Genomic DNA, 25,723 nt, shown 5'->3' with positions numbered 1-25,723 from the left:
ATGAAAAAATCCCTCTGCCACGCCGCCGGGACTTCAGCAGGGTACACCGGACCACCGTTAATGGTGCGGGAAGGCGGAGGTAGCAGAGGGGCGGGAGACAGGGAGCTGGAGGACACAGGCTTAATCCGGGATTCGTGGAAGGTCGGGTGAAATCGCATAGTTCGGGCAGTCTTAGGCGGACAACAGAGCGAGATTTAGGCGGACAACAGAATCGAGAATGGACCAATAACCTGGGGTGCCAACTAATGCCTCTGTCCCACTTAGGAAACCTGAACGGAAACCTCTGGAGACTTTGCGACCCACCCAAGGTTTCCGTGCGGTTACCGGACGTTGCAGGTGGTTGCCGGAGGTTGCAGGTAGTGGAAGCAGGTAGGGACACTGTCAAAAACCTCCGGGAACCGCACGGAAACCTTGGATGGGGCGCTAGGTCTCCAGAGGTTTCCGTTCAGGTTTCCTAGGTGGGACAGGGGCATTACTACGGGACTCAACGCATACAAATTAGCCAGAAAAAGCAGCCTACCAGAGGACTGGGAGACATTCAGAGTACAGCAGAGGAGGACAAAGGGCTTAGTTAGGAAAGGGAAAATAGATAATGATAGAAAACTGGCAGGGAACATAAAAACTGTCTGCAAAAGTTTTTATAGATACGTGAAGAGAACAAGATTACTTAAAACGAATGTAGGTCCCTTGCAGTCAGAAACAGGCGTATTGATCATGGGGAACAAGGACATGGCAGACCAATGGCATAACTACTGTGGATCTGTCTTCACTAAGGAAGACATAAATAATCTGCCGGAAATAGCAGGGGACCGGGGGTCAAATGAGATGGAGGAACTGAGTGAAATCCAGGTTCGCCGTGAAATGGTGTTAGGTAAATGGAATGGATTAAAGGTCGATAAATCCCCAGGGCCAGATAGGCTCCATCCCAGAGTACTTAAGGAAGTAGCCCCAGAAATAGTGAATGCATTAGTGATAATGTTTCAAAACTCTTTAGATTCTGGAGTAGTTCATGAGGATTGGAGGGTAGCTAATGTAACACCGCTTTTAAAAAGGGAGGGAGAGAAAAAACGGTGAATTACAGACCAGTTAGTCTAACATCGGTAGTGGGGAAACTGCTAGAGTCAGTTAATAAAGATGGGATAGCAGCACATTTGGAAAGTGGTGAAATCATTGGACAAAGTCAGCATTGATTTATGAAAGGTAAATCATGTCTGACAAATCTTGGAGGGAATTGAATGCAAGATCTCAAAGTTAGCGGATGGCACGAAGCTGGGGGGCAGTGTTAACTGTGAGGAGGATGCTAGTAGGCTGCAAGGTGACTTGGATAGGCTGGGTGAGTGGGTAAATGCATGACAGATGCAGTATAATATGAATAAATGTGAGGTTATCCACTTTCGTGGCAAAAACAGGAAAGTAGACTGTTATCTGAATGGTGGCCGAGTAGGAAATGGGGAGATGCAACGAGACCTGGGTGTCATGGTACACCAGTCATTGAAAGAAGTCATGCAGGTGCAGCAGGCAGTGAAGAAAGTGAATGGTATGTTAGCATTCATAGCAAAAGGATGTGAGTATAGGAGCAGGGAGGTTCTACTGCAGCTGTACAGGGTCTTGGTATGACCACGCCTGGAGTATTACGTACAGTTTTGGTCTCCTAATCTGAGGAAAGACATTCTTGCCATAGACGGAGTACAGAGAAGGTTCACCAGACTGATTCCTGGGATGTCAGGACTTTCATATGAAGAAAGACTGGATAGACTCGGCTTGTACTCGCTAGAATTTAGCAGATTGAGGGGGGATCTTATAGAAACTTACAAAATTCTTAAGGGGTTGGACAGGCTAGATGCAGGAAGATTGCTCCCGATGTTGGGGAAGTCCAGAACAAGGGGTCACAGTTTAAGGATACGGGGGAAATCTTTTAGGACCGATCGCAGCACCGAGCCCTGTGGTACCCCACTAGTCACTGCCTGTCATTCCGAAAAGGACCCATTAATCCCTACTTTTGTTTCCTGTCTGCCAACCAATCCATGTCAGCACTCTACCCCCAATACCATGTGCCCTAATTTTGCCCACTAATCTCCAATGTGGGACCTTATCAAATGCTTTCTGAAAGTCCAGGTACACTACATCCACTGACTCTCCCTTGTCCATTTTCCTAGTTACATCCTCAAAAAATCCAGAAGATTAGTCAAGCATGATTTCCCCTTGTAAATCGATGCTGACCTGGACCGACCCTGGTACTGCTATCCAAATGTTCCGCTATTTCATCTTTTATGATTGACTCCAGCATCTTCCCCACCACTGATGTTAGGCTAACTGGTCTATAATTCCCTGTTTTCTCTCTCCCGCCATTCTTAAAAAGTGGGATAACATTAGTTACCCTCCAATCCCCAGGAACTGATCCTGAATCTATAGAACATTGGAAAATGAACACCAATGTGTCCACGATTTCTAGAGCCACTTCGATAAGTACCCATTAATGTAGACCATCAGGCCCTGGGGATTTATCAACCTTCAGTCCCATCAGTCTACTCAACACCATTTCCTGCCTAATGTAGATTTCCTTCAGTTCCTCCCATGTCCCAAGTTTACTAGTACATCAGAAAGATTGTTTGTGTCCTCCTTATTGAAGACGGATCCAAAGTACCTGTTTAACTCATCCGAATGTCCAGGTACACTACATCCACTGGTTCTCCCTTGTCCATTTTACTTGTTACATCCTCAAAAATGTCCAGAAGATTTGTCATGCATGATTTCCCCTTCGCAAATCCACAAATGGACAGGGAGAGCCAGTGGATGTGGTGTACCTGGACTTTCAGAAAGCATTTGATAAGGTCCCACATAGGAGATTAGTGAGCAAAATTAGGGACATGGTATTGGGGGTAGAGTGCTGACATCGATAGATAAATGGTTGGCAGACAGGAAACAAAGAGTAGGGATTAGCGGGTCCCTTTCAGAATGGCAGGCAGTGACTAGTGGGGTACCGCAAGGCTCGGTGCTGGGACCGCAGCTATTTACAATATACAGTACATTCCGCCCTTCGATTCAGCACCGCCATTCAATGTGATCGTCGCTGATCGTCCCCAATTAATAACATTCATTGCCTTCTCCCCATATCCCTTAATTCCACTAGCCCCTTCGACTTGCAGATTATACTTTTGAGAATCCTGTATCAGCGTTCCCAAGTCCCTTTGAACCTCAGATTTCTGAATTCCCTCTTCCTCTATAAAATAGTCTTCGATTGATTCTTAGTATCAAAATGCCGGTCTCCGCAATTTGCTACGCTGTTCTCCATCTGCCATTTCTTTGCCAACTTTCCAAAATGCCCAAATCCTTCGGCAGAGTCGCTGCTTTCTCTACACTATCTGCCCCCACACCTACCTTCGCAGCATCACTAAACTTCCCAACAATCATTCAATTCCCTCATCCAAATCATTGATATACAACGTGAAGAGGAGCTGCCACCGCACCGACCGCTAGCCTCTTGCAGCCAAATCAGAAAGGCCACCTTTATTGCCACTCTTTGCCCTCAGACATCCGTGCAACCTGTTGTCCAAACTGTGCAAGAAAGAAATGCAGATGCTGGTTTAAATCGAAGATAAATACAAAATGCTGGAGTAACTCAGTCTCTGGAGAGAACAAATGCTACCTGTCCAGCTGAGTTACTCCAGCATTTTGTGTCTATGTACTATCCATGATGATATATTCCGTTTGCCACAAAGATGATAAGAACGCATTTAGAGTATTGTGTTCAGTTGTGGGTACTATGTTATAGGAAACATATTGTCAAGCTTGAATGGGTTCAGTGCAGATTTACGAGCATGTTACCAGGACAAGATGGGCAGAGATTTTGGGAGAGTTTTAGTAGGCTGGGTCGCTATTGTTTGGAGCGCAGGAGGACGAGGGGTGATCGTATCGAAGTGTTAAAAATCATGAGAGGAACAGGTCGGGTAGATGCACCGAATCTCTTGCCCAGACAAGGGGAATCGAGGACCAGAGGACATAGATTCAAGGTGAAGCGATAAAGATTTAATAGGAATGTGAGGGGTAACCTTTTCAAACAAAGGGTGGTGGTTGCATGGAACAAGCTGCCAGATGAGGTAGTTGAGGCTGGAACTATCCGATCGTATAAGGAACAGTTAAACAGGTACATTGATGTGACACGTTTGGATGGATATGGTCCCAGGGCAGGCAGGTGGGACTAGTGTAGCTGGGACATGTTGGCCGGTGTGGGTAGTTGAGCCGAAGGGCCTGTTTCCACACTTTATCACGCTTTGACTATCACTCTATCAAGCCATCAATATGATATCCTTGCGATTCACCCTAACGAGATTGGAGATAGCTGGGATTCTGATGGATTGCACGTCATCATATTTGTAGAGTACATCTTGCAATCATTCGAGATGTTCAATCAGACTTTATTAATCAGCGATTTATCAATTGAAATCTAATTGCATGAAATCGTCACAATCAAGGGCCACTCACCGCCACCCTCCCTCCCTTCCATCCCTTAAGCCCCAGTCATTCACTCTTCTCTCCACTTCTGTTGGACAGCGTGTACCAAAGCATGAAAGAACGTACCACCTGATTCAGGGACAGCTTGTTCCCAGCAGTCCTCACCTGTGCTACCTTCCTGTGGTCCTCATGCTTGAGAATAAAAATGCTCTTTTTATTCACTAGATGTAACACTGTACTCTGCACCTTGCTCATTTGTTTCGTGTTGCGCTACCAGATATACTGATGAGTGATGTGATCTGACTGGATAGTTCGCATAACATATATTTTTTTCACAGCACACGTGATGGTAATAAATCAATAACGTTTGATCTTAGACAATGGGATGATAGACCGGAGATCCCTGATTATGAAGTGATTAATGGAGAGAAATTGATGGTTATCTCTTGTATGGGGCCAAGGAAAGAGCGTTCACGTCGCGGCCCTGTTTCAACCAATCTTTCCACCACCACGCACAAGAAGCACAAGAAGCGCAAGACAGACACTATTGTGCAGATGCCGAGAAGTGTGTTCAGCTCTGGCTGAACAACTTCTAATCTTGTGTGTGGACTCGATAAGAAGAAGAAGATCTCTTGTATGCGTGGGATTAACATCACATTCGCTGTGATCTGTAGCAATATTTCCACTGGTAAAGTAGTTAAATTAATACGACCAGTTGATTGCATGGGGTTAGGAAGTCAAATAGGTGGCGCTAGGTATCATTTGGAGGCATGTGGTCAGATACTTTAATTTCCAGCTGTAATTCATAGATTGGAATATGAGAGGTGAAGGCAGACAATGGATTGCGTCACTGAAGGTCCATAGTTCTACGTCACACACTGTGGACTATTCAGCAACGAGCGCCTTGGAACCTTCTATGTTTGTTTCCTGTGGCAACCAAGGTCATTGTTCTCATTGCCCAATCGGCGCGCGTTTGGCCAACGCTACCGTTCTATCCCGGGGATCGTATAAATACCGGAGCGGCGCCGCATTGCGTCACAGTCTCGAGAACCACGCGAGCGGAGCAACATGGTCAGCGCGGGGAGAATGTCCGCGGGACGTGCGTGTTCTCCCCGGGCGAGGTATCCACGGGGGAGGGAAGCGATTGTCTACAGACACCGGACACGGGAAGGGGAGATCGCACTCGGGGAATGGGAACGTAGTGGGTAACTGGGAACTGAGAGCGGGAATGAGACAGCGACGAGGGTAATATTGGGCAGGGAAACGAAGTATGCAATTTCGAGGAATTTGAGGGTTACATTCGGCGAAGGCAGCGTGGAGAGTCTGCGAATTGCAAACTTGGGTGGAACTGAGAAGGTGGTCATATTGGGCGGGGGACGGTGAACGATCAGGGGCAAACAGGCTATGAACAAGTCCAAGTGGTAATCGATAGGAATTATGGAAATCACACAGCGCGCAACAGCAAACGACAAATTACCAACGCGCACCTCTCGCCCTAACATCTCACGGTCTGGTTCCACTCGTCAACAGCGCGAGTGTCTTTCAATCCACATCGGTCAGGCTGGCGTCCAGGTTGGCAACGCTTGCTGGGAGTTGTATTGCCTGGAGCACGGGATCCAACCGGATGGACAGATGCCCAGCGACTCGACCATCGGAGGCGGCGACGATTCGTTCAACACCTTCTTCAGCGAGACGGGTGCGGGCAAGCACGTACCAAGGGCCGTGTTCATCGACCTGGAGCCCACGGTGATCGGTAAGTTGGGAGTTGAGGAGAATGTTTCGCGTTCTCTTAAGTCCTCCCCGTGCGGGGAGGGGGCAGTGTGTGGCAATGGTTAATTATCTCTCTGTGCCGCCCTACAGATGAGGTGCGGACCGGCTCCTACCGCCAGCTCTTCCATCCCGAACAGCTCACCACCGGCAAGGAGGACGCGGCCAATAACTACGCCCGGGGCCACTGTTCCATCGGCAAGGAGATCGTGGACCTCGTCCTGGATCGCATCCGGAAACTGGTAGGTTGCTCAGCGACTTCAAATTGCCGACTGCCGCTCCGCGTGCTTACAGCGCCAATGTATCCGGTTGCACCGGACTATTCGCGAGTGCTGCGGCCACGGTGTTCCCAAATACTCATTGTCACCGTTCTTTTTATCACTGAGATACTCACCGAACCATCTCGCTCTGCGCCGGCTGTAGAGAGCACCACGACCCTCTCGTGTCGCTCCTTCCCTTTAAACGTTGGCACAGAATTGAACTTTTGTCCATTGTCCACCCTCAGGCCGATCTGTGCACCGGACTGCAGGGGTTCCTCATCTTCCATAGTTTCGTCGGCGGCACCGGCTCGGGCTTCGCCTCCCTCCTCATGGAGAGACTCTCCGTCGACTACGGCAAGAAATCCAAACTGGAGTTTTCCAACTACCCGGCGCCGCAGATCTCCACCGGCGTGGTCGAGCCCGACTACGCGGTGCTGGTTACCCACTGCACCCTGGAGCACTCCGACTGCGCCTTCATGATGGACAACGAGGCCATTTACGACGTGTGTCGGCGGAACCTGGACATCGAGCGACCCACCTATACCAACCTCAACCGCCTGATGGCACAGTTAGTCGTCCATCACCGCCTCGCTGTGCTTCGACGGCGCCCTCAACGTGGACCTGACTGAATTCCAAACCAACCTGGTCCCTACCCGCGCATTCACTTCCCGCTCATCAACTATGCTCCCATTATTTCTTCATAGAAGGCTTACCACGAGGAACTACCCGTCTCCCAATTGACCAACGCCTTCTTTTCCCGCTCGTCAACTATGCTCCCATTATTTCTTCAGAGAAGGCTTACCACGAGGAACTACCCGTCTCCCAATTGACCAACGCCTTCTTCGAGCCGGCCAACCAGTTGGTGAAGTGCGACCCTCGCCAGGGGAAGTACATGGCGTGCTGTATGTTGTACCGCGGGGACGTGGTGCCCAAGGACGTCAACGCCTCCATCGCCACCATCAAGACCAAGCGCTCCATCCAGTCCGTGGACTGGTGCCCGAGCGGGTTCAAGGTGAGTGTGACCAACGCTCGCGTTTCCATGCACACACATGCAGCCCAACTCATCTGCTGGAATAACAACATACATACAACGACTCAGAATGCATCCTTGGCACCATTTGTACTCAGCAAATAAATCATATCAGCACCCGAAGGACACACCCCCACCCCTTGTTCAAGGGTGTGAATATTTTGCAACGGGTGCAGGAGGTTCTCATCTGGACATTCCTTGGCCTTGCGGCCTTGCGTTTATGGCAGAGGTTAGATGGGCGAGGGCGTTTTTAATTTGGGGCGTAGAAATGTGAGGGGCCCGACATATCCTGGTGTGAAAGATCACGAGGGACATGGATAAGATGTGCTCTCATCTTAACATCTCAAAACTGGATGTCCTCTACGTGAGGCGAGAGGTGAGGTATTTCAGAAGGACCTCCCGAACAATTAATCTATTCAGAGGGTAGTCCGCATCTGGAACGAGTTGTCAGATAAAGCTAGAAACCCTTACGTTTGCCACATTTAAAGCATAGATAGAAAATCCCAAGATATAGGATGCACAGGAAGGGTTTAGAAGGATAAAGGCCAGTCGCATGCAAATGAGACGAGCCCAATATGCCAACTGTGGGGCACGGACAAGGTGGTTGGAAGAGCTCGCTTCCCAGCTGCACAACATCATACCTTCATGGCTCTAACACACACCGAGCTTGCGGCTCTGACGGCAATCCGGAGAATAATTACATCCAGAGATTTATTTAACGGAATCGCTAAACTATTAATCAATGATCATTTGTACAATTTAAGGATGCTGTACTAAACTGACAATGCAAGCATATTTGAGCAAGTAGATTTAAATTTTTTTGCGACCGCAGGTGGGCATCAACAACCAGCCCCCGACGGTTGTGCCGGGGGGCGACCTGGCCAAGGTGCAACGCTCTGCATGCTGAGCAACACCACCGCCATCTCCATGGCCTGGACCCGCCTCAACATCAAGTTCGACAAGATGTACGCCAAGCGAGCCTCTGTCCATTGGTACGTGGGAGAGGGGCTGGAGGAAGGTGAGTTCCAGGATGCGCGGGAGGACATGGCGCCGCTGAAGGACTACCAAGAGGTGGCCGTGGATTCTGCCGACATGGAGAGAAGGGGTGGGGGTGGGGGGGGGGGGGGGGGGGGGGGGGGGGGGGGGAGAGGAAGAATAAATGTATTAATTTAGCAGTTATAAGTTTAATTTAATACAGATTTAATATAATATATTGATAGATATTATACTTATGATGATAAAATTATTTTAAGGACCGATTGTTTTGTCGATTTATTTGAGGTCGGAGAATGAAAAATAACAACATTGTTAGGCAGAAAGTGGGGAGAGTAATTTGGGAGCAGCTGTTCGTATGTAGGTCCTCATCCTTCCCGTAGGGGTCATTTAAAGACGATGTGATGGGAATTCAGTTCTGGCGTACTCCACAGAACACGAACGATGCGGATGGAGTTTTTTCTGAAGCTTGGATGGTAAATTCAGTCAATAAGAAAAGAGGAAACGACCTCGGCGGCGCCGCGGTAGAGCTGGTGCTTTACAGCGCCAGAGACACGGGTTCCATTCTGACTACTGGTGCTTATCTGTACGGAGTTTGCATGTTCTCCCTGTCACCGCGTCGGTTTTCCCAGCATACACCGGTTTCCTCACACACTCAAAATTCTTACAGGTTCGCAGGTTAATTTGGTGTCTGCAAATTGTCCTTAGTGTGTAGGATAATTTTGAGGTAGGGGAATTGCTGCTCGCCGCACGCTCGGCCAGCCGACGGGACTCTTATCGCGCTGTAACTGTGAAAAATAAAATACACTTTAAGGAAGCTAATGAGTTTGAAGTAGGGCCTCGAATCGAAACGTCGCCTATTCCTTTTCTCCATATTTGCTCCCTGACCGCGGCTAGTCCAGCATTTTGAGTCTATCTTCGGGGGGAGGGGGGGTAATCCAGCAACTGTAGTTCATTCGTACATAAAATGAAATACAAGTAAGTGTTAGGAAGTTGAGATGGGACACGGTCCCGATGGAATATACAAAAAGGAGCAAAGCAGTTAGGTAGGGAATCGGGAAGATGAAATGTCTTTGGCCAATGGGAATATGAATTTCAACTATATATAGATTATACGAGGGGAGACGGGGAGAGGGAAGGACCATTAATAGGTGATGGAATTTAATACTGGGAAGTGTGAGGTGTTGCATTTTGGGACGTGAAACAAGAGAAAGAGCTGCACAGTAAATGTCAGGGCTCAGAGGAGTGTTGTGGGGCAGAGGGTTCTAGGCGTGCAGGTGTACGGTTCCTTACAGGTGGAGTTTTAGTTAGATAAGGTAGACAAACAGGCTTATGGCACATTGACCTTTATTGGGAGGTCATGTTGCAGTTGCATAAGTCGCTGGTGGGACCGCATTTAGAATATTGTGCCCTATTTTTGGGAGCCATGTTGTAGGAAAGATATGTTCAAGCTTGAAAGGGTTCAGAAACGATTTACGAGGATGTTGCCAGGACTAGAAGTTATGAACTATAGGGAGAGATTGAGTGGGCTGGGTCTCTATTCCTTGGGGCGGAGGAAGATGAGAGATGATCTTACAGAGGTGTACAACCCATGAGAGGAATAGATCGGGTAGATGCACAATCTCTTGTCCAGAGCAGGCTAAATCGAGAACCAGACCACAGAGGTTCAAGGTGAACGGGAAAAGATTTAATAGGAATCCAAGGGGTAACGTTTTCACCCAAAGGGTGGTGGGTGTATGGAAAAAGCTGCCAGAGGAGGTAGTTGAGGCTGGGACTATCTCATCGTTTAAGAAACTGTTGGGCAGGTCCATGGACAGGACAGGTTTGGACGGATATGTACCAAGCGCAGGCAGGTGAGACGAGTGTAGGTGGGACAATTGAATTGAATTGAATTGAATACCTTTATTGTCATTCAGACCTTACGGTCTGAACGAAATTTCGTGCCTGCAGGCATACATACAATCATACAATAATAAACAACAATAAACACAAATTAACACCACCACAGTGTATCCTCCAAGCACCTCCTCACTGTGGTGGAGGCAAAAATCTTAGGGTTACTGTCTCTTCCCTCCTCTTCTCCCTCTGCGCTGAGGCGACTCCCCACCGGGCGATGGTACAGTCCCGCGGCTCACCGAACCCCGCAAACGGGCCGGTTCAAACACCGCGGCCCGGGGGTGGTCGAAGCTGCCGCCCTCCAGTCCAGCACACGCAGCCGCTGGCCCGCGGCCGAACCCCGGACTCAGGTCACCGCCGCCAGAACGCCGTTCCAGCCCCGAGCCGGATCGCCCTCACGTGAGTACCGTTCTCCCTCGGGCTGGGCCACTCTGACGGGAGTGCCGTTCTCCCTCGGGCTGGGCCACTCCGACGGGAGTGCCGTTCTCCCTCGGGCTGGGCCACTCCGACGGGAGTGCCGCTCCTCCCTCGGGCTGGGCCACTCCGACGGGAGCGCCGTTCCACCCTCGGGTTGGGCCACTCCGACGAGAGTGCCGTTCCACCCTCGGGCTGGGCCACTCCGACGGGAGTGCCGTTCTCCCTCGGGCTGGGCCACTCCGACGGGAGTGCCGTTCCACCCTCGGGCTGGGCCACTCCGACGGGAGTGCCGTTCCACCCTCGGGCTGGGCCACTCCGACGGGCCACAGCCCCTCACGGGAAAGTCTCTCAGCCCCTCGCCAGGCCGCTCTCACGAGAGCGCAGTTCCAGCCCCGGGCTGGGCCACCCTCACGGGAGCTCAGGGCGAGTCCTGTCAGCTGCTTCCAGAGTCCCGAGGTCGCCAGCTCCGCCATTAGGCCTCAGCGTAGACGGAGGCAGAGAAGGGGGATACGACAAAAATGTCGTATTCCCCCGAAGGGAGAGACAGCAAGCCCCGTTTCACCCCCCCCACCCACCCCCCCCCACACATGAACACGACCTAAAAACCAAAAACGTAACTAGACAAAACGAAAAAAACAACTCATAAAGTAAAAGACAAACGGACTGCAGGCGAGCCGCAGCCGTTCCCAGCGCCGCCACTTCCGGAATTCTTTAGTAACTTGTCAGTTTCTTTGTTGAACTAAATTAAGGCGCATGTTGCAATCAAAAGCGCTTGAACAATTGGTTGGGAAGAAAGCCAAACTGTAAGAAAGCCGACTGCGCCTCCTTTTCAAGAGCAGCCAGCTCTTGCACGGTTGACTAGTGTAGGCAGGTTGGATCGAAGGGCCTGTTTCAACACTGTATTACTCTATGACTCTATGACTCTATGACTCTAATGCCCTTATCGAATGACGGCTGCACGGTGGCGCAGCGATGAAGGTCAAGGTCAAAGGTCAAAAACTTTATTTGCCATTTGTGCTTACACACATAGGAACTCTTGTGCGGTTATTCAGAGAGTCAAGTCAAATTAAAAATTAAAAAGACACACAGAAGACACATAGTCTATAAAAACATATACTACTCTAGAAATAAAAAAAGAAAATGCCTAAAACCCTATATAAAGGGGAAAGTGAGAGCATTGTAACTTGCACAAACCCTATATCAGGACATCAGTTCATTTTGTTTTGTTTTGGCCAAGAGTCTCACTGTTGCAGGGAAGAAGCTCTTAAAAAAGCGTGTTCTGTTTGTGGCGATGCTGTCCGCTCGTCTGTGCCTGAGGTTGTATGTGCAGTTTTTGTGTTTGAGCAGGGAGTGAGCTGGATGTAGTGTGTCTCTGATGATTCTCTCTGCTCTTTTTTGACAGTGCTGTGTGTAGATTGTGTCCATGGAGGGGAGTTCAGTTCTGATAATCCTCTCTGCAGTCTTTATGACTCTTTGCAGAGCCTTCCTCTCTGTCTGTGTGGTGTTTCCATACCACACCGTGATGCCTGTGGTGAGGATGCTCTCTATAAGTCCTTTGTAGACCTGGGTGAGAGGGCGACAGTGCAGACCAGCTTTTCTGAGCAGCCTGATGAAGTACAGTCTCTGCTGGGCTTTTTTCACTGTGGCTGCAGTGTTCAAAGTCCAGTTCAGATCTGATGTTACTTGTAATCCCAGGTATCTGTAACTGTCAGCCCTCTCCACCACAGTCCCCTTGATGATGAGCGGCTGCAGGGGGGGGGGTGGATTTTTTCTGAAGTCCATTATTATTTCTCTTGTCTTGTCTGTGGTGAGGCTTAGGTCGTTCACCTCACCATAGGCAAGAATGTCGTTTACCAGAAGTTGCTTTCTTGCAGCAGCACACATGTGGGAGCGATCCTGACACCGGGTGCTTTCTACGTACCGGTCCTCGGGATGTCGCCCGGCTCTCCCCTCACCCGATTAAACCGACGGACCCAGCCCCGCCCCTGGCGCATCCAACATGAACTTCCATCCAATCCGGCAGCTCCAGACAATGTGTCGCATCCGCCGATAGAACGTTCTATGCAGTCGGAACGCGGTGTGATTGGCTGCCAGCGAACCCGCCCGATAGAACGCGCTGTGATTGGCTGCCAGCGAACCCACCCGATAGAACGCCCTGTGATTGGCTGCCAGCGAACCAACCGTTGGCGTGGAACGCGGAGACAAAGGGAAATCGAACGCCGATTGGTTCTCAGCGCGAGTGACGCAACACAGGCATCGCGTTGTTTTATTAATGAGCTCACATCCCGGGTCGGAGCATTGAATATAAGAGTCAGGAAGTCATGTGGCAGCTTAATAGCATTTCTGGATATTGTCTGTAATTCAGCTTGCCCCACTACTGGAAGGATGTGTGGGCTTTAGATAGGAAGCACAGGAGACTCACCGCGATGATGCTTCATTGGAGGGTATTAACAAAAAGGAGAATTTGGACAAAGTTGTATCGTTTATTCTGGTCCGCATGAGGCTTTGGAGAACATCTGCAAAACGTTTGTGTTTTTTAAAAAGATATAGATCGTGCACGCAGTCAGAACATGAATGAATGAATGAATGAATGAATGAATGAATGAATGAATGAATGAATGAAGGAACAAAGGTATCAACCAATCAATCAATCAATCAATCAATCAATCAATCAATCAATCAATCAATCAATCAATCAATCAATCGTTCATCGACCAATCATCGACCAATCTATCACTCATCCGATCAATCGATCAATCTTCAGATCAAACGATCAATCAATCGATCAGTCAATCAATCAAACTATCAATCAATCACATGGACTGAGCTCTGGCACGCTGAACCACAGCGCGTCAAGTTCCTGGTCCAGGCAGTGCATGATGTACTGCCCAGCCCATCGAACCTCTTCATCTGGGGCAAAGCGGAATCTCCCGATTACCCACAATGCTCAAGCAAGGGGACGTTGGAACACATCCTGAGCTGCTGCCCAAAGGCTCTTGGGCAGGGCCGGTACACATGGCGTCACGACCAGGTTCTTAAACCCATTGCAGAAGCTATCAGCATGGGAATTAGCAGCTGCAGCCGAGCACGCCCCACCACCCAGATGAACACCATCGTGAAGGCCGGAGTGCAGCTGCCAAGAACCACAGCAGCCAGGAATCCGTCAGGAATGTTGGCGACTGCGCAGGACTGGCGGCTTTCTGTAGACCTGGTGAAACAGCTGAAGTTCCCACAGCACATTGCCACGACCACGCTGAGGCCAGATATCCTCCTGGTCTCAGAGGCGACCAAAACATCATCTTGTTGGAACTGACAGTGCCGTGGGAGGACCGTCTGGAGGAGGCCCACAAGAGAAAGTTGACCAAGTATGAAGAGCTGGTCATAGACTGCCGGAGGCAGGGCTGGAAGGCAAGTTGCCCATCGAGGTTGGCTGCAGAGGTTTTGCAGGGTAATCGCCCTACAAAGCCTTGAGTGCCATGGGCATCGGAATGAAGAGGGGAAGAGCCTTCAAGAACACCACAGAGGGAGCGGAGAAGGCCTCGAGATGGCTCTGGTTCAGGAAAGGAGTTCCATGGGAGGAGCGAATGCCACCTGAACACGTCGTGGTCTGCTGAAGTACGGCTGGGTCGCCTGGGTGAGGGTGTCTAATGTTGAAAGTCCCGAAACACCCAATGATCCCAGGATACATCACTGATGATGTGTTCAGGAGCATCAATAGATGTATTTTTTATCAAAACAAAAAGACTTTACGATTCCAGCTACCTCCGCCATTTAATCGTGGGTTGTCTTTCTTCCCCTATCAGCCCCATTCCTCTGCCTTCACGCGATAGTATCTGCAGCCCATTTTTCAATCAGATTTCCCCCTCTTCCTTCTACTATCCAGCGAATACAGGTCCGTGTCGTCAAGCGTTTATCATGCGTGAACCCTAATCGGTCCTGGGATCATTCTCACAAACCTCCTCCAGACCCCCTCCAACGACAGCACATAACTCCTTAGATAAAATTGCTCACAATACTACAAATGCGATCTAACCCTTGCCTTATAAAGCCTCAACATTACATCCGTTTTTTAAATATTCCTGTGCCCCCTAAATAAATGCTAGCAATGCATCTTCCTGCCTCACTATCAATTCATAGAAACATAGACACAGAGAAAATACGTGGAGGAGGGGGACATTCGGCCCTTCGATTCAGCACCGCCATTCAATGTAATCGTGGCTGATCGTCCCCAATTAATAACACGTGCCTGCCTTCTCCCCATCTCCCTTGATTCCACTAGCCCCTTCGACAAATTATACTTTTGTGAATCCTGTATCAGCGCCCCCAAGTCCCTTTGAACATCAGATTTCTGAATTCCCTCTTCCTCGAAAAAATAGTCTTCGATTGATTCTTAGTATCAAAATTGCGGACCGCATTTTGCTACGCTGTACCCCATCTGCCATTTCTTTGCCAACTTTCGAAACATGCCCAAATCCTTCCACAGAGTCGCTGCTTTCTCTATTCTCTCAATTCGCAGCATCACCAAACTTCCTAGCAATCATTCAATACCCTCATCCAAATCATTGATATACAACGTGAAGAGGAGCTCCCACGCACCGACCGCTAGCCTCTTGCAGCAAAATCAGAAAGGCCACCTTTATTGCCACTCTTTGCCTTCAGACATCCGTGCAACCTGTTGTCCAAACTGTGCAGGAAAGAACTGCAGATGCTGGTTTAAATCGAAGATAAATACAAAATGCTGGAGTAACTCAGTCTCTGGAGAGAACAAATGCTACCTGTCCAGCTGAATTACTCCAGCATTTTGTGTCTGTTTGCTATCCATGATGATATATTCCGTTTGCCACAAACATGATAAGAACGCATTTAGAGTAATGTGTTCAGTTCTGGGTACTATGTTATAGGAAACATATTGTCAAGCTTGAAAGGGTTCAGTGAAGATTTACGAGCATGTTACCAGGACAAGAGGGACAGAGCTTTTGGGAGAGTTTTAGTAGGCTAGGTCGCTATTCCTTGGAGCGCAGGAGGACGAGTGGTGATCGTATAGAGGTGTTAAAAATCATGAGAGAAACAGGTCGGGTAGATGCACCGAATCTCTTTCCCAGAGTAGGGGAATCGAGGACCAGAGGACATGGATTCAAGGTGAAGGGATAAAGATTTGATAGGAATGTAAGGGGTAACCTTTTCAAACAAAGGGTGGTGGTTGCATGGAACAAGCTGCCAGATGAGGTCGTTGAGGCTGGAACTATCCGATCGTATAAGGAACAGTTAAGCAGTTACATTGATGTGACAGTTTGGATGGATATGGTCCAAGGGCAGGCAGGTGGGACTACTGTAGCTGGGACATGTTGGCCGGTGTGGGAAGTTGAGCCGTAGGGCCTGTTTCCACACTGTATCACGCTTTGACTCTATCACTCTATCAAGCCATCAATGTGATATCCTTGCGATTCATCCTAACAAGATTGGAGATAGCTGGGATTCTGATGGATTGCACGTCATCATATTTGTAGAGTACATCTGGCAATCAATCGAGATGTTCAATCAGACTTTATTAATCAGTGATTTATCAATTGGAATCTAATGGCATGAAATCGTCACAATCAAGGGCCACTCACCGCCACCATCCCACCCTTCCATCCCCTAAGCCCGAGTCATTCACTCTTCTCTCCACTTCTGTTGGACAGCGTCTACCAAAGCATGAAAGAAGTACCACCTGATTCAGGGACAGCTTGTTCCCAGCATACCTCACCTGTGCTACATCCCTGTGGTCCTCATGCTTGAAAATTAAAATGCTCTTTTTATTCTCAAATGCAACTTGCTCATTTGTTTCGTGTTGCGCTACCAGATATACTGAGGAGTGATGTTTTCTGCCTGGATAGTACGCCGGCACACGTGATGGTAATAAATCAATAACATTTGATCTCATGCAATGCGATGATAAGGAGTTCCCGGATTATGAAGTGATTAATGGAGATAAATTGATGGTTATCTCTTGTATGCGTGGGATTAACATCACATTCGCTATGATCTGCAGCAATGCGGTTAGGAAGTCAAATAGTTGGCGCTAGGTATCATTTGGAGGCATGTGGTCAGATACTTTAATTTACAGCTGTAATTGATAGATTGGAATGTGGGAGGTGAAGGCAGACAATGGATTGCGTCACTGAAGGTCCATAGTTCAACGTCACACACTGTGGATTATTCATCAACGAGCGCCTTGGAACCTTCTATGTTTGTTTCGTGTGGCAACCAAGGTCATTGTTCTCATTGCCCAATCGGCGCGCGTGTGGCCAACGCTACCGTTCTATCCCCGGTGGCCGTATAAATACTGGAGCGGCGCCGCATTGCGTCACAGTCTCGAGAACCACGCGAGCGGAGCAACATGGTCAGCGCGCGGGAGAATGTCCGCGGACGCGCGTGTTCCCCCCGGGCGAGGAATCCACGGGGGAGGGAAGCGATTGTCTACAGACACCGGACACGGGAAGGGGAGAGCGCACCTGGGGAATGGGAACGCAGTGGGTAACTGGGAACTGAGAGCGGGAATGAGATGGCGACGGGGGTACGGCGCAGGGTAATATTGGGCAGGGAAAAGAGGAATGTAATTTCGAGGAATTTGTGGGTTACATTCGGCGAAGGCAGCGTGGAGAGTCTGCGAAATGCAATGTGGGGTGGAACTGAGAAGGTGATCATATTGGGCGTGGGACGGTGAACGATCAGGGGCAAACAGGCTATGAAGAAGTCCAAGTGGTGATCAATTGGAATTATGGAAATCACGCGGCCCGCACCAGCAAACGACAAATTACCAACGCTCATCTCTCGCCCTAACATCTCACCGTCTGTTTCCCCTCGCCAACAGCGCGAGTGTCTTTCAATCCACATCGGCCAGGCTGGCGTCATATAGACCGGCACATACCGCCAGCTCTTCCACCCCGAGCAGCTCATCACCGGCAAGGAGGACGCGGCCAATAACTACGCTCGGGGCCACTGCTCCATCGGCAAGGAGATCGTGGACCTCGTACTGGATAGCATCCGGAAACTGGTAGGTTGCTCAGCGACTGCAAATTGCCGACTGCCGCTCCGCGTGTTTACAGCGCCAATGTATCCGGTTGCACCGGACTATTCGCGAGTGCTGCGGCCACGGTGTTCCCAAATACTCATTGTCACCGCTCTATTTATCACTGAGATACTCACCGAACCATTTCGCTCTGCGCCGGCTGTAGAGAGCACTATGACCCTGTCGTGTCGCTCCTTCCCTTTAAACGTTGGCACAGAATAGTAAGATTAAACGAGAACTTGCCAGTTTGACGTTTGATCTGTATTTTATGAGGAGTTACGATGAGGGATTACGTGAAGAACCCGTCCAGCACGCATGCGCGTCATACTTCAAAGCAGCGGTGAAATAAACATAGTAAAGAAAAGGAGAACTAAAATACCAGCTGATCTCTATAATTGAGGGTGGGAGCGGGCACGTAATCCCTCATCGTAACTCCTCATTCGGCACTTCGGTAGGGTGCGCTGCACTGGCAGCGCCTGTCGGCAGCGTGTCCGTCTTTTTTCAACTTTTTTTTATTTTTTTAGTATGTTTAAAAGTGTGTTTTTAATGTTTCCTTGTGTGTTATGTGTGGGGGGTGGTGTGGGGGGGGGGGGGGGGGGTAAGGGGGAAACCGTTTCGGCCGCCTCTTCCATGGAGAGGCGACTTTTCCAGGCCGCCTCCCCCGTGGCCTAACAGCAAGGATCGGCGCCGACTTTCCCGGAGACGCGCCCGGAGCTTCAGCGGCGGGCACAGCGTGGACTCTCGGCGCGGAGCGGGTGAGACCTCGCTGGAGGGGAGCGCTCCGTTACGCTGGCCCACGGCAGCCGGCACCCTGAAGCCGCGGTCTGCAGAACTCCAGCTGGTGCGGCGTCTACAGCCCGGGATCTCACGTTGGGGACCCGGGTGGAAGAAGCTTCCACCGCCGGCCCGCGGCCATCTTCTACCGCGGGTGCGGTATGGACTTAACATCACCCCAGGAGGGGAGCTTCGACCGCCGGCCCTGCAGACTGTGGTGCTTCCGGCTGCGGCACGGCAGGTACTTTAAAACTTTGACCGCCGGCCTGCGGCCTACACCAGCCTGAAGCCGCGGTCTCTGGTTGGGAAGAGCCGATCCTGGACTCACCTTGCCTTTGACTTTGTCCCTTACCATCTGGACGCCCGCAGCAACGGCTGTGGAGGGTGGTGGTCCCGACCACGGGGGGGAATGGAGGAGGACTGGCCAAGCTCCGTGCCTTCCACCACAGTGATGAATGCTGTGGTGGATGTTTGTGTAACATTTTAATGTGGTTGTGTTCTTTATTATTGTACCGCTGCTGGCAACCCAAATACCACCGACCTTGGTTGTGTGGTAATAAAATTATTTCTATTCTATTCTATTATCATAAAATACAGATCAAACTTCAAACTGGTGTTCTCGTTTAATCTTACTATTTTACTTCAGAGTCACGTGAGTGACTACGTGAAGATTTGATCACTCTGTGATTTCAAACCGTGTAACAGTTCATACTTCACTCGCTGCCGAAGTCATTCGAGGGAGGAAGTATGTTATCGTGATCAACCATGAATCTGTTTGTAAAACAAAAAATTGTGTTATTAACAATAACAAGACCAAAAATGCTCCCCCGGGATTAAATTATATATTTGCAGATTCTAATACTTTTTCTGCAAACGATACAGGTTCTGCCAGCGGCTTGTTATAAAAGTTTGGAACGTATACTCCCTAGACCACCCCGCTGTAGCCAGGATGTGGTCTGTAGGCACGTCCATCCTCTGAATCACCGACGTGGATGCTGCCCTGGTGGAATAAGATGTATACACGTTAGTATTTACTCCAGCGACTCCCAGTACCTGCTTGGGCCACTTGAGATAGTTTGGCTCGTCACCCGCCCATGAGGTTTCTTGTGGCTGACCCATTAGGCCTTTTCTCTCCCTCGAGGATTTCTTATTGTGTCGATGTAGTTCAATAAGTGGGTCATGACACATAACCGTGGTTCAGGTGGGTATGCCCGGAGTTCCATGACTGGACCTGATGTTCCTGGTCTGCTCTGTTTGGCCAGACCCTGAATGGTAAATGTGACACTGTCTGGTGTTATAACCATGTTGTCCAATCGTAGTAGATGGAAGAATTGGCTCTTTGTGCTGAGACAAGGCCACCAGCATGCCCGTCTTCAGGCTGTTCCAGGGTGAGGGACCTGGCTGGTGACCATCCCCTAAGGCACGTCAGGACCTCACTGACATTCCAGATTAGGGTGTACCTAGATCTGGGGGAATAGAGTTGAATATGCCTCTCCTGAATTTGATCACAAGTGGGTGGTACCCTATGCCCTGTTGTCGTGGTCCCTGAGTTAAGTAGGCTGACAGAGTACTTCTGGCTGTATTGATGGCGCAGTAGCTGAGTCCTTCATTGTGGTGAAGACCTGCCAGGAACTCCAGTACAGGTTTTGTTGTAGTTGAATATGTAGTTCCTGTGATTGAGCAGTCTCTTCCCACTTCTTTATGTTCGCCAGGTATGTTCCCTAGTGGATATGCGATGGGATGCTGTCATCGCGTTGATAGTGCTGTCTGATAATCCAGGCCCAGCAGTGGTCTTCCCAATTCTGCAATCCAGGCCCAGCAGTGGTTTTCTTTTTTTTCTTCAAATCTGCAACCCAGTACTTTATCGTGGCATGGATGGTTTATGCCTGAACTGGGTGGGTTGATAAGTCTGGGCCATTGCGAAATCATTAGGGTTTTAATGACCATGTCGAGGACCTCTGGGAACCATGACTGTGGGTTTAGTCGGGTACTATCAAAATACCTGAAGCAGAGTCCATCTGTATTTTGCGTAGTACCCGACTGATGAGGCTGTAGTACCTGACTGATGAGGTAGAAAAAAGGTAGAAAAAAGGGGATAACATAGAGATTAGACCCCCCTCCCCCCCAAATTCAGCGGGAATGTATCCATTGCCGCTGCCTCAAGTTTGGTTTCATGCGACATACATTGGTACGTGGCGATTCAATTGTAATACAAGGAAATCGCTATCTGGTGTTCCATATTGCTTTGTAATTTCAGCAAATACTTTGGTTTAATGTATGTTTACAGTATTTAGCTCACCTGGTAGGTAAGTTGCTGATGGTCAAAAATGTTTGACGACATACGGTTACCAATTGTTAAATAAATTGTCACATGATATCGATTTTATTCCGCCCAAGTGGTTTGGTATATGCCACCACTGTGATGTTGTTAATTTATAAACGAACATGCAAAATGGTGCACTACTGAACAATATGCTTTTACCAATAGAACATACTCAATATTTCCAACTAGGTTTTATGCCCAGTGTCTATAATGATGACGACTCCAGATTAGTCCATTTGCCACCATGTTCTGGGTATGAGATATTTTGTTAGAACACTATCATCTTAGCTCTATTGGAAATGTTCAAATAAGTAGCTGGTAATGCTGCTACTAATTTCCAATTACTTTTGCCACTTAGTTGAATGGTGGTTAATTGTTACTATTAATTGATTGCAGGTTGTGCTATACACTGACTTTCTTACGGCAATGTTATAGGTGAGTAGGTAGAGTCAATTGAATACCAGATAGTCAATAATTGTGGATGGTGTCAACGTAGATATCTGGATAATATGACAGCCCAGGCTAAATAGTAGCTAATGCTGCTGATATAGCTATTTCCATGGATTAGTCTGTCGTTAATATCATAGAGGCATGCCATGACGATATGTTCCTTAATAGTGTCAGGACTGGTTTGAATATCTGGAAATAATTTTGGCTCATATTAGCCATAGTCAATAATTATACTGCCATCGTTACCCCATCCAGGTAAATTGTGGTATCTCCGAATCTTATATGAATGGGTACTGAATAGTATGCATCTTTTAATTCGATGTCTACCATAAAGTATCCTTGGAAATCCATGGTAGAAGTTACAAATTCCATAAAGTGGGTATACCTGGTGAAATACTCAAGTGGTTAAGTCAATGATGGTGCGACATTCACCATCTTTGGGTTTTTTGGTACCAAAGGTTCATATTAGACTTCTTTATGACCCCTTGGTATATCTTTTCCAGTTAGCCAGACCCTCATGTTCTTATTAGTGGGAGGGTAGACCCCTTTGGGGTGCATGTTGAACTGGTGGCAAGTTTTAACTCAAATTTCCCCTTGAATACTTTTGGTATATAACTACCAATTGTGATAGTTCCCAATCCAGGTGTGATTCCCTCCCCCCCCCCCCCCCCTGTTAGTACAAACCAAACTTTACTCCGCGCATGCGTGCTGGACGGGTTCTTCACGTATTCACTCACGTTACTCCGAAGTTCAATTGAGATTTTGTCCCTTCTCCACCCTCAGGCCGATCTTTGCACCGGACTGCAGGGGTTCCTCATCTTCCACAGTTTCGGCGGCGGCACCGGCTCGGTCTTCACCTCCCTCCTCATGGAGAGACTCTCCGTCGACTACGGGAAGAAATCCATGCTGGAGTTTTCCATCTACCCGGCGCCGCAGATCACCACCGCCGTGGTCGGGCCCTTCAACGCGGTACTGGTCACCCACTGCACCCTGGAGCACTCCGACTGCGCCATCCATCACCGCCTCGCTGCGTTTCGACGGCGCCCTCAACGTGGACCTGACTGAGTTCCAAACCAACCTGGTCCCATACCCGCGCATCCACATCCCACTCGTCACCATTATTTCGGCTGAGAAGGCTTATCACGATGAACTGTCCGTTCCACAACTGACCAACGCCTGCTTCGAGCCGGCCAACCAGATGGTAAAGTTCGACCCCCGCCAGGGCAAGTACATGGCGTGCTGCATGTTGTACCGCGGGGACGTGGTGCCCAAGGACGTCAACGCCGCCATCGCCACCATCAAGAGCAAGTGCTCCATCCAGTTCGTGAACTGGTGTCCGACCGGGTTCAAGGTGAGTGTGAGCAATTCGCGTGTTTCATAGAAATATCGAAACATAGAAAATAGGTGCAGCAGGAGGCCATTCGTCCCTTCGAGCCAGCACCGCCTTTCAATATGATCATAGAAACGTAGAAACATAGAAAGTAGGTGCAGGAGGAGGCCATTCGGCCCTTCGAGCCAGCACCGCCATTCATCGTGATCATTGCTGATTATCCCCTATCAATAACCCGTGCCTGCTTTCTCTGCACATCCCTTGATTTCACTAGCCCCTAGAAATCTAACTCTCTCTTAAATCCATCCAGTGACTTGGCCTCCACTGCCCTCTGTGGCAGAGAATTCCATAAATTCACAACTCTCTCGGTGCACACAATACTCCAGATGTGGGCTCACCAGAGCCCTATACAACTGCAGAAGAACATCTTTTCTCCTATACTGAAATCCTCATGTTATGAAGGCCAACATTCCATTCGCTTTCTTCACCGCATCTGAATGCATTCTGGAAGTTAGGTACATATAGTAAATCCCAAAACACGTGGATTCGATTGGTATTGGAGATTAAGGCCAGCCGCAGGCAAATGAGACGAGCCCAACATGTCAGCTCTTGGGGCATGGACAAGGTGGTTCGAAGGGCATGTTTCCCAGCTGCACAGCTCCATACCGTCATGCCTCTAACACGCATATCGGAACTTGCGGCGTTGATGGCTATCCAGAGAATACTTACAGCCAGAGATATGTTTTAGGGAATCGCAAGGTTCTACTAAACGATGTTTTGTTAATTTTTGGGCGCATATTAAAGTGATAATGGAACATAGTTTTATTGCAAGTAGAATTGATTATAAGATGTTTTTCTTCCGGCCATTGGTGGGCATCAACTACCAGCCCCCGACTGTGGTGCCGGGAGGCGACCTGGCCAAGGTGGAACGCGCTCTCTGCATGCTGAGCAACACGACCGCCATGTCCATGGCCGGGACCCGCCTCAACCTCAAGTTCGACAAGATGTACGCCAAGCGGGCCTTTGTCCACTGGTACGTGGGAAAGTGGCTGGAGGAAGGGGAGTTCCAGGACGTGCGGGAGGACTTGGCGTTGCTGGAGAAGGACTACCAGGAGGTGGCCGTGGATTCCGCCGACATGGAGAGACGGGGTGAAGAGGAAGAATAAGATGAATTAATTATAAGTTAAAAGTTTAAGTTTTATTTAATAGACTATATTGAAAGATATAACACTGATAATAATAAATTATTTTAATGAACAACTCTTTTGTCGATATATTGCAGAAGTTGGGTGAATGGAATATAATATTGTTAGGCAGAAACTGTGAGGGGGCGGGTTTGCAAAATAGAAAGAGAGGGAATGTCGGGGTGACTCGAAGGAGAAGATACAGTGGCTTGCAAAAGTTTTCATACCCCTTGAACTGTTCCACATTTTGTCACGTTACAACCACAAACGTAAATGTATTTTATGGGATTTTATGTGATAGACCAACACAAAGTGGCGCATAATTGTGAAGTGGAAGGAAAATGATACATGGTTTACAAATTTTTTTACAAATAAAAAACTGAAAAGTGTGGCGTGCAAAGGATTTCAGCCCCCTTTACTTTGATACCCCTAAATAAAATCCAGTGCAACCAATTGCCTTCAGAAGTCACCTAATTAATAAATAGAGTCCATTTGTGTGTAATCTAATCTCAGTATAAATACAGCTGTTCTGTGAAGGCTTCAGGGGTTTGTTAGAGAACATTAGTGAACAAACAGCATCATGAAGCCAAGGAACACACCAGACAGGTCAGGGATAAACAGCGGAACAGCTCAACAGCGGAAATTGGAGGAACAGCACCTCATATTCCGTCTGGGGACCTTGCGTCCTTATGGCATTAACATAGAATTCTCCCAATTTGGCTAGCCCTTGCTGTCTCCTCCCCTTCCTTAACCCTCTAGCTGTCTCCTCCCACCCTCCCATCCGCCCGCCCTCGGGCTCCTCCTCCTCCTCCCCTTTTCCTTCTTTCTTTCCCCCACCCCCCATCAGTCTGAAGAAGGGTTTTAGCCCGAAACGTCGCCCATTTCCTTCGCTCCATAGATGCTGCTGCACCCGCTGAGTTTCCCCAGCAATTTTGTGTACCTTAGGTCAGGGATAAAGTTGTGGAGAAGTTTAAACCAGGGTTAGGTTATAAAAAAATATCCCAAGCTTTGAACATCTCACGGAGCACTGTTCAATCCATCATCCGAAAATGGAAAGAATATGGCACAACTGCAAACCTACCTGGACATGGCCGTCCACCTAAACTGCCAGGCCGGGCAAGGAGAGCATTGATCAGAGAAGCAGCCATGGTATCTCTTGAGGAGCTGCAGAGATCCACAGCTCAGGTGGGAGAATCTGTCCACAGGACTACTATTAGTCGTGCACTCCACAAATCGGGCCTTTATGGAAGAGTGGCAAGAAGAAAGCCATTGTTGAAAAAAAGCCATAAGAAGTCCCGTTTGCAATTTGCCACAAGCCATGTGGGGGACACAGCAAACATGTGGAGGAAGGTGCTCTCGTCAGATGAGACCACAATTGAAGTTTTTGGCCTAAATGCAAAACGCTATGTGTGGCGGAAAACTAACACTGCACATCACCCTGAACACACCATCCCCACTGTAAAACATGGTGGTGGCAGCATCATGCTGTGGGAATGCTTTTCTTCAGCAGGGACAGGGAAGCTGGTCAGAGTTGATGGGAAGATGGATGGAGCCAAATACAGGGCAATCTTGGAAGCAAACCTGTTAGAATCTGCAAAAGACTTGAGACTGGAGCGGAGGTTCACGTTCCAGCAGGACAACGACCCTAAACATGCAGCCAGAGCTACAATGGAATGGTGTAGATCAAAGCATATTCATGTGTTAGAATAGCCCAGTCAAAGTCTGGGCCTAAATCCAATTGCGAATCTCTGGCAAGACTTGAAAATTGCTGCTCACAGACGCTCTCCATCCAATCT

General features: G+C 48.8%; 1 pseudogene; it reads left to right on the top strand.

The window, feature by feature from the left end:
- Nucleotides 1-23,930, top strand: LOC116967565 (annotated as a pseudogene).
- The last annotated feature ends 1,793 nt before the right edge of the window (nucleotides 23,931-25,723 follow it).

Source organism: Amblyraja radiata, chromosome 40 (assembly GCF_010909765.2).
Source record: "Amblyraja radiata isolate CabotCenter1 chromosome 40, sAmbRad1.1.pri, whole genome shotgun sequence".
NCBI classification, from domain to species: Eukaryota; Metazoa; Chordata; class Chondrichthyes; order Rajiformes; family Rajidae; genus Amblyraja; species Amblyraja radiata.
This window is presented reverse-complemented; position numbering and strand designations above follow the sequence as displayed.